This window comes from Panthera leo, chromosome E2 (assembly GCF_018350215.1).
Source record: "Panthera leo isolate Ple1 chromosome E2, P.leo_Ple1_pat1.1, whole genome shotgun sequence".
NCBI lineage: Eukaryota > Metazoa > Chordata > Mammalia > Carnivora > Felidae > Panthera > Panthera leo.
Genome location: NC_056693.1, coordinates 14,627,263 through 14,638,896, shown reverse-complemented (window position 1 = coordinate 14,638,896; position 11,634 = coordinate 14,627,263). Strand labels below are relative to the sequence as shown.

The following is an 11,634-nucleotide window of genomic DNA, read 5'->3' as shown; positions in this document are numbered from 1 at the left end:
TGGGGCTCTGTGCTGACAGCTTGGAGCCTGGAGCCTGCTTCGGATTCTGTCTCCCTCTCTCTCTCTGCCCCTCCCCCACTCACGCTCTGTCTTTCTCTCAAAAATAAACAAACATTTAAAAAAAGAGAGAGAGATGGTCTTGAATCTAAAAGAAAATGGCAAGGTTCCCGGAAGGTAGCTTCCTTCCCTGATGATGTAAAGGGCCTCGCATGTGACTATTCCCTATCTTTGAGCCTATCACAGCCGAGTTCTGCAGCCAGAAACTAAGCCACAGATGCAAAGAGACCTTCGATAAATGTAAAATAATCCAGATAGATGCTGGGAAAACGCGTTTGCCAGCTGGCATCCTGGGCTGCTTCCTTTCTCTGCACACACCCAGGAACACTCAGCGGGGTTGGTCAAACCCTCTTAACTGGTTGCCGCGGGTGTTGGGCGTCTTTTCCCCAAACAGAAGCTGCGCTTGCCTGGGGGTCTCCCGAGAGAGGGCAGCAGAGCAAGATCGGGACCTCTGCCTGCAGGACGTCGCAGTCATCCTTTGCTGCATTTGTCCGCGGGACACTGTTGTCCGCGGGCAGCTGGGGCACCTCAGGCCGCTGGGTCCGCTGGGCAGCTCCCGGGAAGACCAGAAAAACGCCACAGCGCCATGGTGCGTGGGAACACGTTAGCGCGTGCCTGTGCGCCTGCGCGCGCGTGCGTGTTTAACCCTTGCGCCCTCCTGGAGACCATGCCTGGGAGACGAATCCGCACGTGGATGACATTCCGGCCAGGCTCTAGTTGTCCCCAGCCCCCAAGGAAGGACAAAAGTCGCTTCGTATTTTAAAACCTAGCCAAGTTAATTCTTTGTAAGACATACCTACACGATGGGATCTCAGTCCCTAGCTTGGTTTAGAAAGCTCTGTAACTTTCCATGCTGGAAACCTAAAAGTGTCCCTCCATGGCTACTGTTGTGACATGCTCTCCCCCTCTTCCCGTTCTCCTCCTGCTTTTCTCTTTCCCTTCCCTCCTTCCCTTCCACCCTCTTTCCCTGATCCTTCCTCTCCTCCCCTAGCATCCCCTCCTCCAACCACTTCCACCTCCTCCTCTCCCTCTCTGCCCCTCTGTTCATCCTCTCTTCTTCTCCCAGCCTCCCTCCTTTCTTTTATCTATTTCCTCCTTCCCTTGCCCTCCCTCTTAACTCTAAATCTCTAGCAGACTTCTCTGCCTAACCTCCTGTTGTAATGCCCCCCCCCCCCCCCAAAGTTCCAGCCCCGGCTGCTTCTAGGGGATCTGTCTTCCAGGCCCATTTGTAATGCCACCCCTCTGCTTGGTCTGTTCGGACCCTGTGTTCTCTTGTATTAATGTATTTGCTTACCTACCCCAATGCAAATGATCTTACTATAATTATATCAGGCACTTATACACATATGCTTTGTTGACATCTGAGAAGGCTGAGTCCTTTTCCCTCGTTCTTCTTCCAGATGGTCTTAACTGTTCCTGGCCTTTCATACTGTGTGTGAATTTTTGAGTCAGTTTGAGAATTTCCATAAAAATCCTATTGGGATTTTGTTTAGAAATGCATATTCTTGGATGAATTTAGCGGGAGAACTGGCATCTTTAAAACGGATTCTTCTCCTCCCCTAATGTGCTATGTGTGTCCACTTATTCACGTCTTCTATTACATGAGTTTTATAATTTTCTTTATCATTGTTTTGCAGACATAGGTAGGAACACTCTAAATAAAAATATCCTGATAAATTCAGGGTGTAGTTTGCTTGGGAAGATCAGTAAGTGGGAGGCAATGGGGAGTGACCCTTCTTTTTGATATTTGGGTTATTTCTAGTTTTGGGCCATTATGAATGATATTTGTATGAACATGTTAAAAATTCCCTAGGGACATCTAAGGATGGAATTTGGGGGTCAAAAGGAATACATACCTTCAACTTTACTAGCTGATGTCAAAGTTTTCTAAAGTAGTTGTATCCACTTACGCCCCCTCTAGAGTGTTTCATTTCTTCACGTGCCAACAATTTGTTTCCTGAGTTTAATTTTTTTCTAGTTGTGGGGTGTAATATTATGTCGTTGCATTTTAACTTCTATTTCAAGGATTACTAAGGTTGAACAGTGTTTTTTGATATACTTTTTTTGTGAAATGTTTGCTTCAGTCTTTTCTCAATTTTTGTGGGGTCGTCTGACTTTATTATTGATTTGTAGGAGTTATAAAAAAATATCCTACACACGAATCCTTTTTTGGCACCCCGCAAGTTTTGATATGTAGAATTTTTGTAGTTTGATTAAAACTATTTTCTAATTTCAATGTATGTTTCTTCCCTAACTCATGCATTATTTATACATTTGGGGGGAGAGAGTATGCTCTAAAACTTTAGACTCTAGGGGGGCCTGGGTGGCTCAGTTGGTTAAGTGTCTGACTTTGGCTCATATCACGATCTCCTAGTTCTTGAGATGGTGAGTTTGAGCCCCGCGTCGGGCTTTCTGCTGACAGCACAGAGCCTGGAGCCTGCTTCAGATCCTGTGTCTCCCTCTCTCTTTGCCCCTGCCCCACTTGTGTTCTCTCTCTCTCTCTCATAAATAAATAAATAAATAAATAAATAAATAAACATTAAAAAAATAAAAATTTAGACTCTAAATCATTTTGTTACTTTGAAATTTGTTGATATATGCTTTATAGCATATAGCATATATCATATATATGCTTTATAGCATATAGCAAAGCATATATATGCTTTATAGCATATAGCATATGCCAATTTTTGTGACTATTCTGTGTACGTCTGAAAATAACACATATTCTATCTTCTCTCTGTAGACTGGTTGGATAGAACAGTATTCTGTGTAACTTTCTTAGGCCAATTTCCTTAGTTGTTTTGCTTAATCATTTTATACTTTTACATGTTTGAGCTATCAATTTATAAGAGAGATGTGTTAAAATTGTTCACAGTGATGGTGGATTTGTCCATTTCTCTCTGTATTTGTGTCCTGGGAAAATATGAAGACGTTTAGCAACTAATGTGCCTGGATTGCTGTGCTTTGTCAATGATGGCACTGTATTACTGGGAACCCCCGCGGAATATACTGTTACTTTATTTCCAGGCGTTTCAAGCTTCAAGAAAGAAACTGTGATAATTCACAAAAGCACCATTTAAAAAAAACAAAAACCCAGACATTTCATTTGTGTTAACCCCACTTCCCTGTGGGGGTTAGTCAGCTGGAAGAAGCAAGAAAAATGGAGGAGACTGGATAGCATATAGGCTCACTGTGGTAGAAGCCAGTCACCATTAAGTCCAGAAACCATGAGATCCTTGGGATTTGAGGAAGTCTAAGACGGCCGTGTTCTAGCCATACCAAGTGAAGTGTGAGACGTGAGCAAACACATCCATGTGGAAGCCCAGCCTGGTGTATCCTTCCGAAAACTTGAGTCCCCACTGTGATCTGATAAAAACCACGCGGTGCACGACCCATGGCTGTATTACACCTGCAAAACTGGACGAGGGAATCATAAATTACTGTTTGAAGCCAATACATTTTGGGACGCTTTGCTGTTTTGTTATCTCGAACAACAGCAAGACAGGAGTCTGGTCACTGTCATCCATGTGTATGAGTTGCTTGTTCTAACAAATGCTATCCTCCTTGGTCTAAAACCCTGACAATTCATTTCCAGACTTGTGTCTGCCCACAGAAACTGGAAAAGTCTCGCAAATAAATCTTTGCCTACGGGAAGGAAAAGGCATTCTTTGAGGGCAACTCTTCACCCGACGTTCCTCAAATTACAAAGTAACCCTCCCTTCCCCCACAGCCACCATTATAATTCTGCGGCAGTTGACAGATACCCGACATCTTTGGTTTAGCTGTCTGAAATTGGGAAAGGGTTTTGGCCATGTAGTAAGTACTATGTAAGGATATTGTTACAAATGTCTTTTAAGATGTGACCCTGTCACTCACTCCTTGTGTCTGATCTGGGTGGTGGGTGTGACCGTTGCTACTTTTAGGTCCTCTGAGCTGATAAAGCAAGGAAATATCACACTGGCGTGTGATGAGAGGGTGTGACGAGAGGTTGTGACGTGCTTCGATGTGCATTTGAAAGAAAACCTCTTACCACATCCTGGAGAATGGGGTGTTGGGGGGCAGGGCACTGAGTCCTGGCTCCCACCACTGGGAGACGTTGAGAACTGGGTCTAGGATCTGACAGAGATGGGGAAAGGCCACGCCTGACCTACCTGGAGGGAAGGGGACTGGTTCCCTGAGCAAGCGGGACTTTGACTTTGGAGATTTAGTGATCCTTTGCGATAGTCACGATGAGATCAGAAGTCAAGATGCACAAGCCTCAAGATCAGATGAGAGGCTGATAACCATGACTAGCATTGCAATTAAGGCGGGAAATGTTGGACCCGCATCGGCTGGATTCAGAACCTGATTCTGCCACTTGTTAGCTCAGGGGTAGGAACCAGTTCCTTGAGACGTCTGTCCCTTATGGTCGTCATCTGTAAAACCAGTGCCAGACCTGCATTACAGGGTTTCTGTGGAGATTAAAGGAAATAATATACGAAAGCACCTTAGAACCATATCTGGCATGAAGTAAATACCCAATGGGTGTTAACTCTTGTCATGGAGCTGGAGGCATAGTTCCAACTTGAAAAGGTATTATCTTTGTCTCAAGTGGATCAGGTTCTCACACAGTGAGAATGGGGGGGTGGGGGTGGGGGAGGCAGATTCTTTTAATCCAAATAGTGTCTGAGCTGATCAGGCTCAGTCTTTGGTTCCTTTGAGAGCTGATTGGTACACCCCTTCCCCTAGGGTGTATCCCTCTGGGGCTCCGACTTTAGCTGAAGGTGTTAACCAGATCCCCTCCCCTTGGCCGGCACTAAGCTCCCATTGTTGTATCTTCCCTAGCGTTTCTGCTCTGAGGCTGCTGAAGAATTAGAGACGAATACACAGTCTGCATTTAAATGTCCCCAATTGTCAGCACCTGGGTGGCTTGGCTGGTTGAGCTTCCGACTTTGGCCCAGGTCATGACCTCGAGGTCTGTGCGTTTGAGCCCCTCGTCAGGCTCTGTGCTGACAGCTGGAAGCCTGGAGCCTGTTTTGGATTCTGTGTCTCCCTCTCTCTCTGCCCCTCCCCCACTCGTGCTCTGTCTCTCTCTGTTAAAAATAAATAAACATTAAACAAAATTTTTTTAATGTCTCCAATCATCCAAAAGCATGTCCTTTATAGCAGTTTTATTTTTAACAAAAATTTAAAGTTTATTTATTTTAAGAGAGAGAGAGAGCGCGAGGGAGCGAGTGCTTGAACATGAGCAGGGGAGTGGCAGAGATCAAGGGAGAGAGAGGGAATCCCAACCAGGCTCCACGCTGTCGGCACATGGAGCCTATTCGGGGCTGGATTCCACGAAGCATGAGATCACGACCTGAGCTGAAACCCGGAGTCAGATGCTTAACTGAGCCACCCAGGAGCCCCCCTTTTATAGCAGTTTTAAAACCCAGAATCCAATCAAGTGCCGGGCATTCCGTAGGGTTGCTCTCTTTAGTCTCTTTTAATCTAGAACATTCTCCCTGCCTTGTTAATGTCATTTTGGGAAGTTTCCAGGACAGTTGTCATGGGAAGGGCTCCAAGCACAGGAATGAGCTTGGTGTGAGTAGGAACTGAAAGGAAGCCAGTATATCAGGCTTTATCTGCATCCCGTTATAACCTCAGGCTCACCTTTACAGCACCGTTACTGCTTTACTGAGGCGACCAGGGCCGCACAGATTTCCTGCTGGCTTCAAGTGGGTGTGAGCCCACAGCCCTTTCCTCGGGACCTTTCTCTGCCTGCCACTGGGCGTCTTTGACTTTTGGCCCAACACCCCCGCGAAGCCCTCTCAGCACCCATACACTCGCAAACCCTCACTGCAGGGAAATTAATGCCAAGAGGGTGGCTTTTTTTTTTTTAAGTTTATTTATTTATTTTTGAGAGAGAGAGAGAGAGAGAGAGAGAACATGTGGGGGAGGGGCAGAGAGAGAGGGAGAGAGAGAATCCCAGGCAGGCTCCAAGCTGTCAGTGCAGAGCCCTAGGTGGGGCTCGAACCCACAGACTGTGAGATCATGACCTGAGCTGACAGACTTAGCTGACATGCTTAACAGACTGAGCCACCCAGGCACCCCAAGAGGGTGGCTTCTTAACATGAGGGATGAGAGAAGATGAAAAAATACTTTCTTTTCTTTCCTAGGCAGAGAGTATGAAGAAACACTGCACAGCTAAGAGGGAAGGGTGGAAACCAAGCAGATGCTGGAAAAATCCTAAAAGGCAGCTGGACCCTTATTATGGGAAATTTTATTGCTCTGGTCACAATAAAGACCCATTGCTAGTGGTAAGTGGGGTAGTGAAAACCCATGACATAGCATCACATTAGTAAGCATTTTTTTTTTTTTTTTAATGTTTAGTTTTGAAAGAGAGCACGAGCGCTAGAGGAACAGAGAGCGAAGAGGACAGAGGATCTGAAGCAGACTCCACCCTGACATCAGAGAGCTCGATGCGGGGCTCGAACTCACAAACCCTCAAGATTGTGACCTGAGCCAAAGTTGAACGCTCAACCGAGTGAGCCACCCAGATGCCCCCTAAGCATTCTTATCTGTGTTTATTGACTCAAATCAATAACCTTGCTTTATGCTAAGGGGAAATAAAAAAAGAAGAGCACACTAAACCCAAAGCTAGCAGAAGGAAGGAGACAAGATTAGAGCAGAGATCAATGAAATAGAGACAACAAAAAAGAATAGCGTCAATGAAACCAAAAGTTCGTTCTTTAATAAGATTGACAGGGGCAGCTGTGTGGCTCAGGCAGTTGAGCGTCTTACTTCGGCTCAGGTCATGATCTCACGGTTTGTGAGTTCCAGCCCCACATTGGGTTCGCAGCTGTCAGCGTGGAACCTATTTAGGATCCTCTGTCCCCCTCTCTCTCTGCTCCTCCCCCTGCATGCTCTCTCTCTCTCTCTCTCTCAAAAATAAGTAAACATTTTTAAAAAATTGAAAAAATTGACCAACTGTTGGCTGGACCGACTTTGAATAAAGACTCAAATTTCTAAGATCAGAAATAAAAATGGTGACATTACTACCAGCTTTAACAAAATAAGTAAGGTTATACCAGAATATTATAAACAATTATATGGCTATATTAGATAAGCCAGGGGAAATGTATAATTCCTAGAAATGTACAAATTACCAAAACAGGCTCAAAAAGAAATATAAAATATGAATAAACCCATAAAAGTAAAGAGATTGAATCAGTCATCTCCCAACAAGGAAAAACCCTAGACCAGATGGCTTTGTTGCTGAATTCTACAAAACATTTTTTCAGGCCATGACCCTGCTACCAAAGCCAGATAAAGATATCACAAAAAAGGAAAGGTATAGATCAGTATCCCCATGTGTTCTTTCTTTCTTTCTTTCTTTCTTTCTTTCTTTCTTTCTTTCTTTCTTTCTTTTTCTTCTTTCAAGATTTTTGTCATAGACTCTGGGTCTAAAGTTCTTTCTTGTCCAGCAAAAAAGCAGACGCAGGATTAAAATGTGAGAGATGGCTAATGTCTGGGAAAAGATAAGAGCCCCGAATAAGGATCCTTGCTCTGTATTTATTAAGATCAGAAGGCTTACAAACGTGATGGACGTGCACAAAGAGACAATGGATCTGTGAACATAAACTCATTGGCATGAGGGAAAGGGGGTTTGAAGATATATGGTGTTAGGGGTTTGGGTCAATATAAACCAAAATCCTGGCACTGGGTAGATGGATGTTAATGGCCATGTCTGTTTATCTTAGCCAGCCTAGGGGATAAGACAGATAGAGCATGTAACCTCAGGATTAACAAGGCACCTTTCTTTTGCTAATTAGCTCCACTCTGGGCAGCTTCACCCGCATTGGTCTATAGCCCTATTTGCCTGTTTATCTAATTTGGTCCTTCCTTCCTTCCTGTGAAAACAGCTTTCTACTATAGTACTAAGTTAGGGGGTGTATGTGCCCTGAATACCTAATCTTATTTACCTCATATACCTTTGTGCTGGGGCCTTTGCCCCACCCTCTCTATCCTGGAGGCCTTTGTACCCCCTCCATCTTGGGGGCCTTTGCCCTCCCCCACCCCCACCCCCACCTATTTATCTATACTTGTTTACCCAAACTTGGGTATGAGCATTCTATGGCTTTGTGATTCTTTATGCCTTGTTAACCCATCAGTGCAGGCTCAGGGAATTCCTAAGCTTAATTCCCCACAGATTTTATCTTTTAAGTAATCCCTATACCCAACAGGGCTTGAACTCACAACCCCAAGATCAAGAGTTGCAGGCTTTACTGACTGAGCCAGCCACGAGTCCCCCATGCCCATGTATTTTTTCTACATGCTTGGGAAAGAGTAAATACAATGGGTGAAGATCTAGCTATCCTCTCCCGTGGTGTGACTCATCTGTAATTTTTACAGGATTACAAATGACCTCTATTAAACCAAATTCGCTCCAAATTATGGAAAGAACACAATTTCAGAAAACATTAAAAATTAAATTAAATCTAGGGGTGCCTGGGTGGCTCAGTCAGTTGGGTGTCTGACTTTGGCTCAGGTCATGATCTCACAGTTCGTGAGTTTGAGCCCCACGTCAGGCTCTGTGCTGACAGCTCAGAGCCTGGAGCCTGCTTTGGATTCTGTCTCCATATCTCTCTGCCCCTCCCTGCTCTCATTGTCTCTCTCTCTCTCACTCTCTCAAAAATAAAATAAAATAATTTTTAAATGAAATTATATCTAGGGGCACCTGGCTGGCTTAGTCAGAAGAGCTGCAACTCTTGATCTTCGGGTTGTGAGTTCAAGCCCTATATTGGGTGTAGAGATTACTTAAATAAATAAAATTTAAAAATTAAATTAGGGGCACCTGGGTGGCTTAGTCGGTTAAGTGCCTGACTTTGGGCTGACCATGGGCTGGGTCCTCTGCATGGCTTTGAGGATCTCTGGGGAGAGAAGGAGTTATCAGAACCCATGCAAATCAACCCATCAAGTTTATAATGAAGAACAAGAATGTTGGCAGCATAAAACAGAGGTCCTGACCTGGCCCGGGGGGTCAGAGAGGGTTTTATGAGAAATTAGTGAACGGGGTCAGGGGAGCTGATGCTCAAAGCAGATGGAACACGAAGAGAACATCTTGAGGGAGGGACGTGAACTTCAAACTCTTTCCAGCCCCAACTCGACCCAGCCTATCAGGTGAACCCCTGGCACCTGTGTGGCCCTGTCAAATTGAGGTTACTTTGTCTCTCACTTCTCAAGTACCTCATGGTAAGAGCGTGGACTGGTGTCTTCTTGATCTCCAGAGGCCCCTTAAATGGTGTTCTACTTCCCGGAATAAAGTCCAAACTCCTTCACCGTGACCTGGCCTTGGTCTGCCTCTCCAGCTTCATCTTCTCCCATGACCCCTGTCTCCACAGCGCCCTTCTGCCCGCCCCCCCCAACCCAGACATCAACAGGTTTTCCATGTGTCTGAGCCTTCGAGTTTGCTGTTCCATTTGCTTAGAATGCTCTTCCTTATCCTTCAGTAAAAAAGACACTTCATCAGAGCTGTCTTGCTTGGGTCGCCAATCTAATGTGCTCTAACCAGTGCCGCTGGTGGCCTCCATAATACCAGTATCTATCACGACCAGAAACTATTTATTGGTTTGTTTGCTCATTTATTTTCTGCTTCCCTCCCTAGGGTGCCAGTGCTTTGAGGGCAGGACAAGCTCTATTTCTCCAAATCCTGATTTTTCTATTCACGAGAACAAGACATGGCAGAGTAGTCACTTGAATAACTATTAGGTAAACAAATAAAGAAGGGGCAGGATTTTATTTTTTATTTTTTGAAAGCTTATTTTACTTATTTTGAGACAGAGAGAGAGAGAGAGAGCACAGGAGGGTCAGAGAGATAGGATCCAAGCAGGCTCTGCGCTGTCAGCATGGAGCCTGATATGGGGCTTCAACTCACAAACTGTGAGACCATGACCTGAGCCGAAATCAAGAGTTGGATGCCTAACCAACTGAGTCACCCAGGTGCCCCTGTTTTTACTATTTATTTATTTTTAATGTTTAATGTTTATTTATTTTTGAGAGAGAGAGAAAGACAGGAAGGGGAAGAGAGAGGGAGACACAGAATCCGAGCGGGCTCCAGGCTCTGAGCTGGCAGCACAGAGCCCAATGCGGGGCTCAAACTTATGGACCTCAAGATCATGACCTGAGCTGAAGTCGGATGCCCAACTAACCGAGCCGTCTAGGCACTCCTGTTTTTAAACATAAATACCTGCAAAATCCTCTGCTATTTTGACATTCATACCCTTTGAATACATCACGCTCTTTTATCCTCATTGGCTTCTCAAGGAGATTCTGGGGATCAATTCTAAAATTTACATGGAAAATTCAAGGCCTGCTTTTACCCTTTTGAATAGATATTTGGAAGGTGTTTCTACCATTGATCACTTCAAAAAGTTCCCTGAATTTTCTTCTTGTATGAGACACAGTTGGGTGCTTCAATCGTTTTGGGCTACCGACAATGTTTCCAGAGTCAATGTTCTTGGGCTCTTTCAAGACCTCTCCAAGCCAGGCTGACGAGCATGTGGAGATGAGGGATGAGGGTGGAGTGGGGGGCAGGTGAGATGGGCCAGGGCCAGAGTCCCAGCTCCACTTCAGAGATGTTGGGTCCACAATGGGTGCGGGGCCTCCAGGGCGGATGACTAGGAACTAGAGCCAATTCGCCTATCAAGTGAGACCCCCCCTATGAATAAGGCCTGTCTTGGAGAAGAACACCATGGGGAGGAATAAATAAATGAGCAAATAGGTCACCTGAGAGGTGGAGAAAATGCAGAACCGAGAAACAGGGAAAGGGAAGGTAAGAGGGAAGAGGGAGGCATGATATTTTTAAAGTTTATTTGTTTTTAGAGAGAGATAGAGATCAGGGAGGGGCAGAGAGAGAGGGTGGGGCAGGGGAGAGAGAATCCCAAGCAGGCTCTGCGCTAACAGCTTCAACTGCACTGATGGATGCGGGGCTCAAACCCATGGACTGTGAGATTATGACCTGAGCCCAAATCAAGAGTCAGATGCTTAGCCAACTGAGCCACCTAGGCACCCCAGGAGGCATAAGTTTTTTAAAAATGCAATGTATCGGTTAAGTTCCCTTGCTCAGAATTCTCCCTGGTCTTTCAACCATCCCAAATCCAAACTCTAACAGAAGTTACAAGAATGTCTACCATTTAGGCTCTGCCAAGATCTTGACCCTTGTCTGCTGCTGCTTTGTTTGAGGGGCTTCCCCATGCACCTCCCATCCCCGGAACCTCATCCCCACCCTGCGAGGTCTCACCAGTAGCTGCCCAACGCACAGAGCCCATCCTTCACCTTCTGGATTCAATTGCCTTCCCAGTTTACTGTTTCTCTCTGTATCCTGCGTGTTTTCTCTTTTTCCCAGAGTGAAATTTTTGAACGTTTTATCCATTTTGACTTCCATTTGTTTTCCTCCACCATTTGAGGTCAGAGATGAAGTCTGGAATCACCGCTTTATCCCAGGGCCCTGCACAGCATGGGGCACAGAACAGGTTCTCAAGGAGCACGTGTTGAATGGATTACCAGAGGGTGTGACATTAGGGCGGGGTAGGGCAGGGGCTATACTACGTCAAA

The 11,634-nt window shown here is 45.3% G+C and overlaps 1 long non-coding RNA gene across 1 annotated transcript; it reads right to left on the bottom strand.

Annotated features, from left to right (window-relative positions):
• Window positions 1-3,044: 3,044 nt before the first annotated feature.
• LOC122208709 lies at window positions 3,045-11,515 on the bottom strand. Its single transcript, XR_006197334.1, has 3 exons — window positions 11,356-11,515; window positions 4,212-4,511; window positions 3,045-3,477 (listed from the first exon to the last, which is right to left on the bottom strand). It is a non-coding gene; the product is annotated as an uncharacterized LOC122208709 (long non-coding RNA).
• Between the last annotated feature and the right edge of the window lie 119 nt (window positions 11,516-11,634).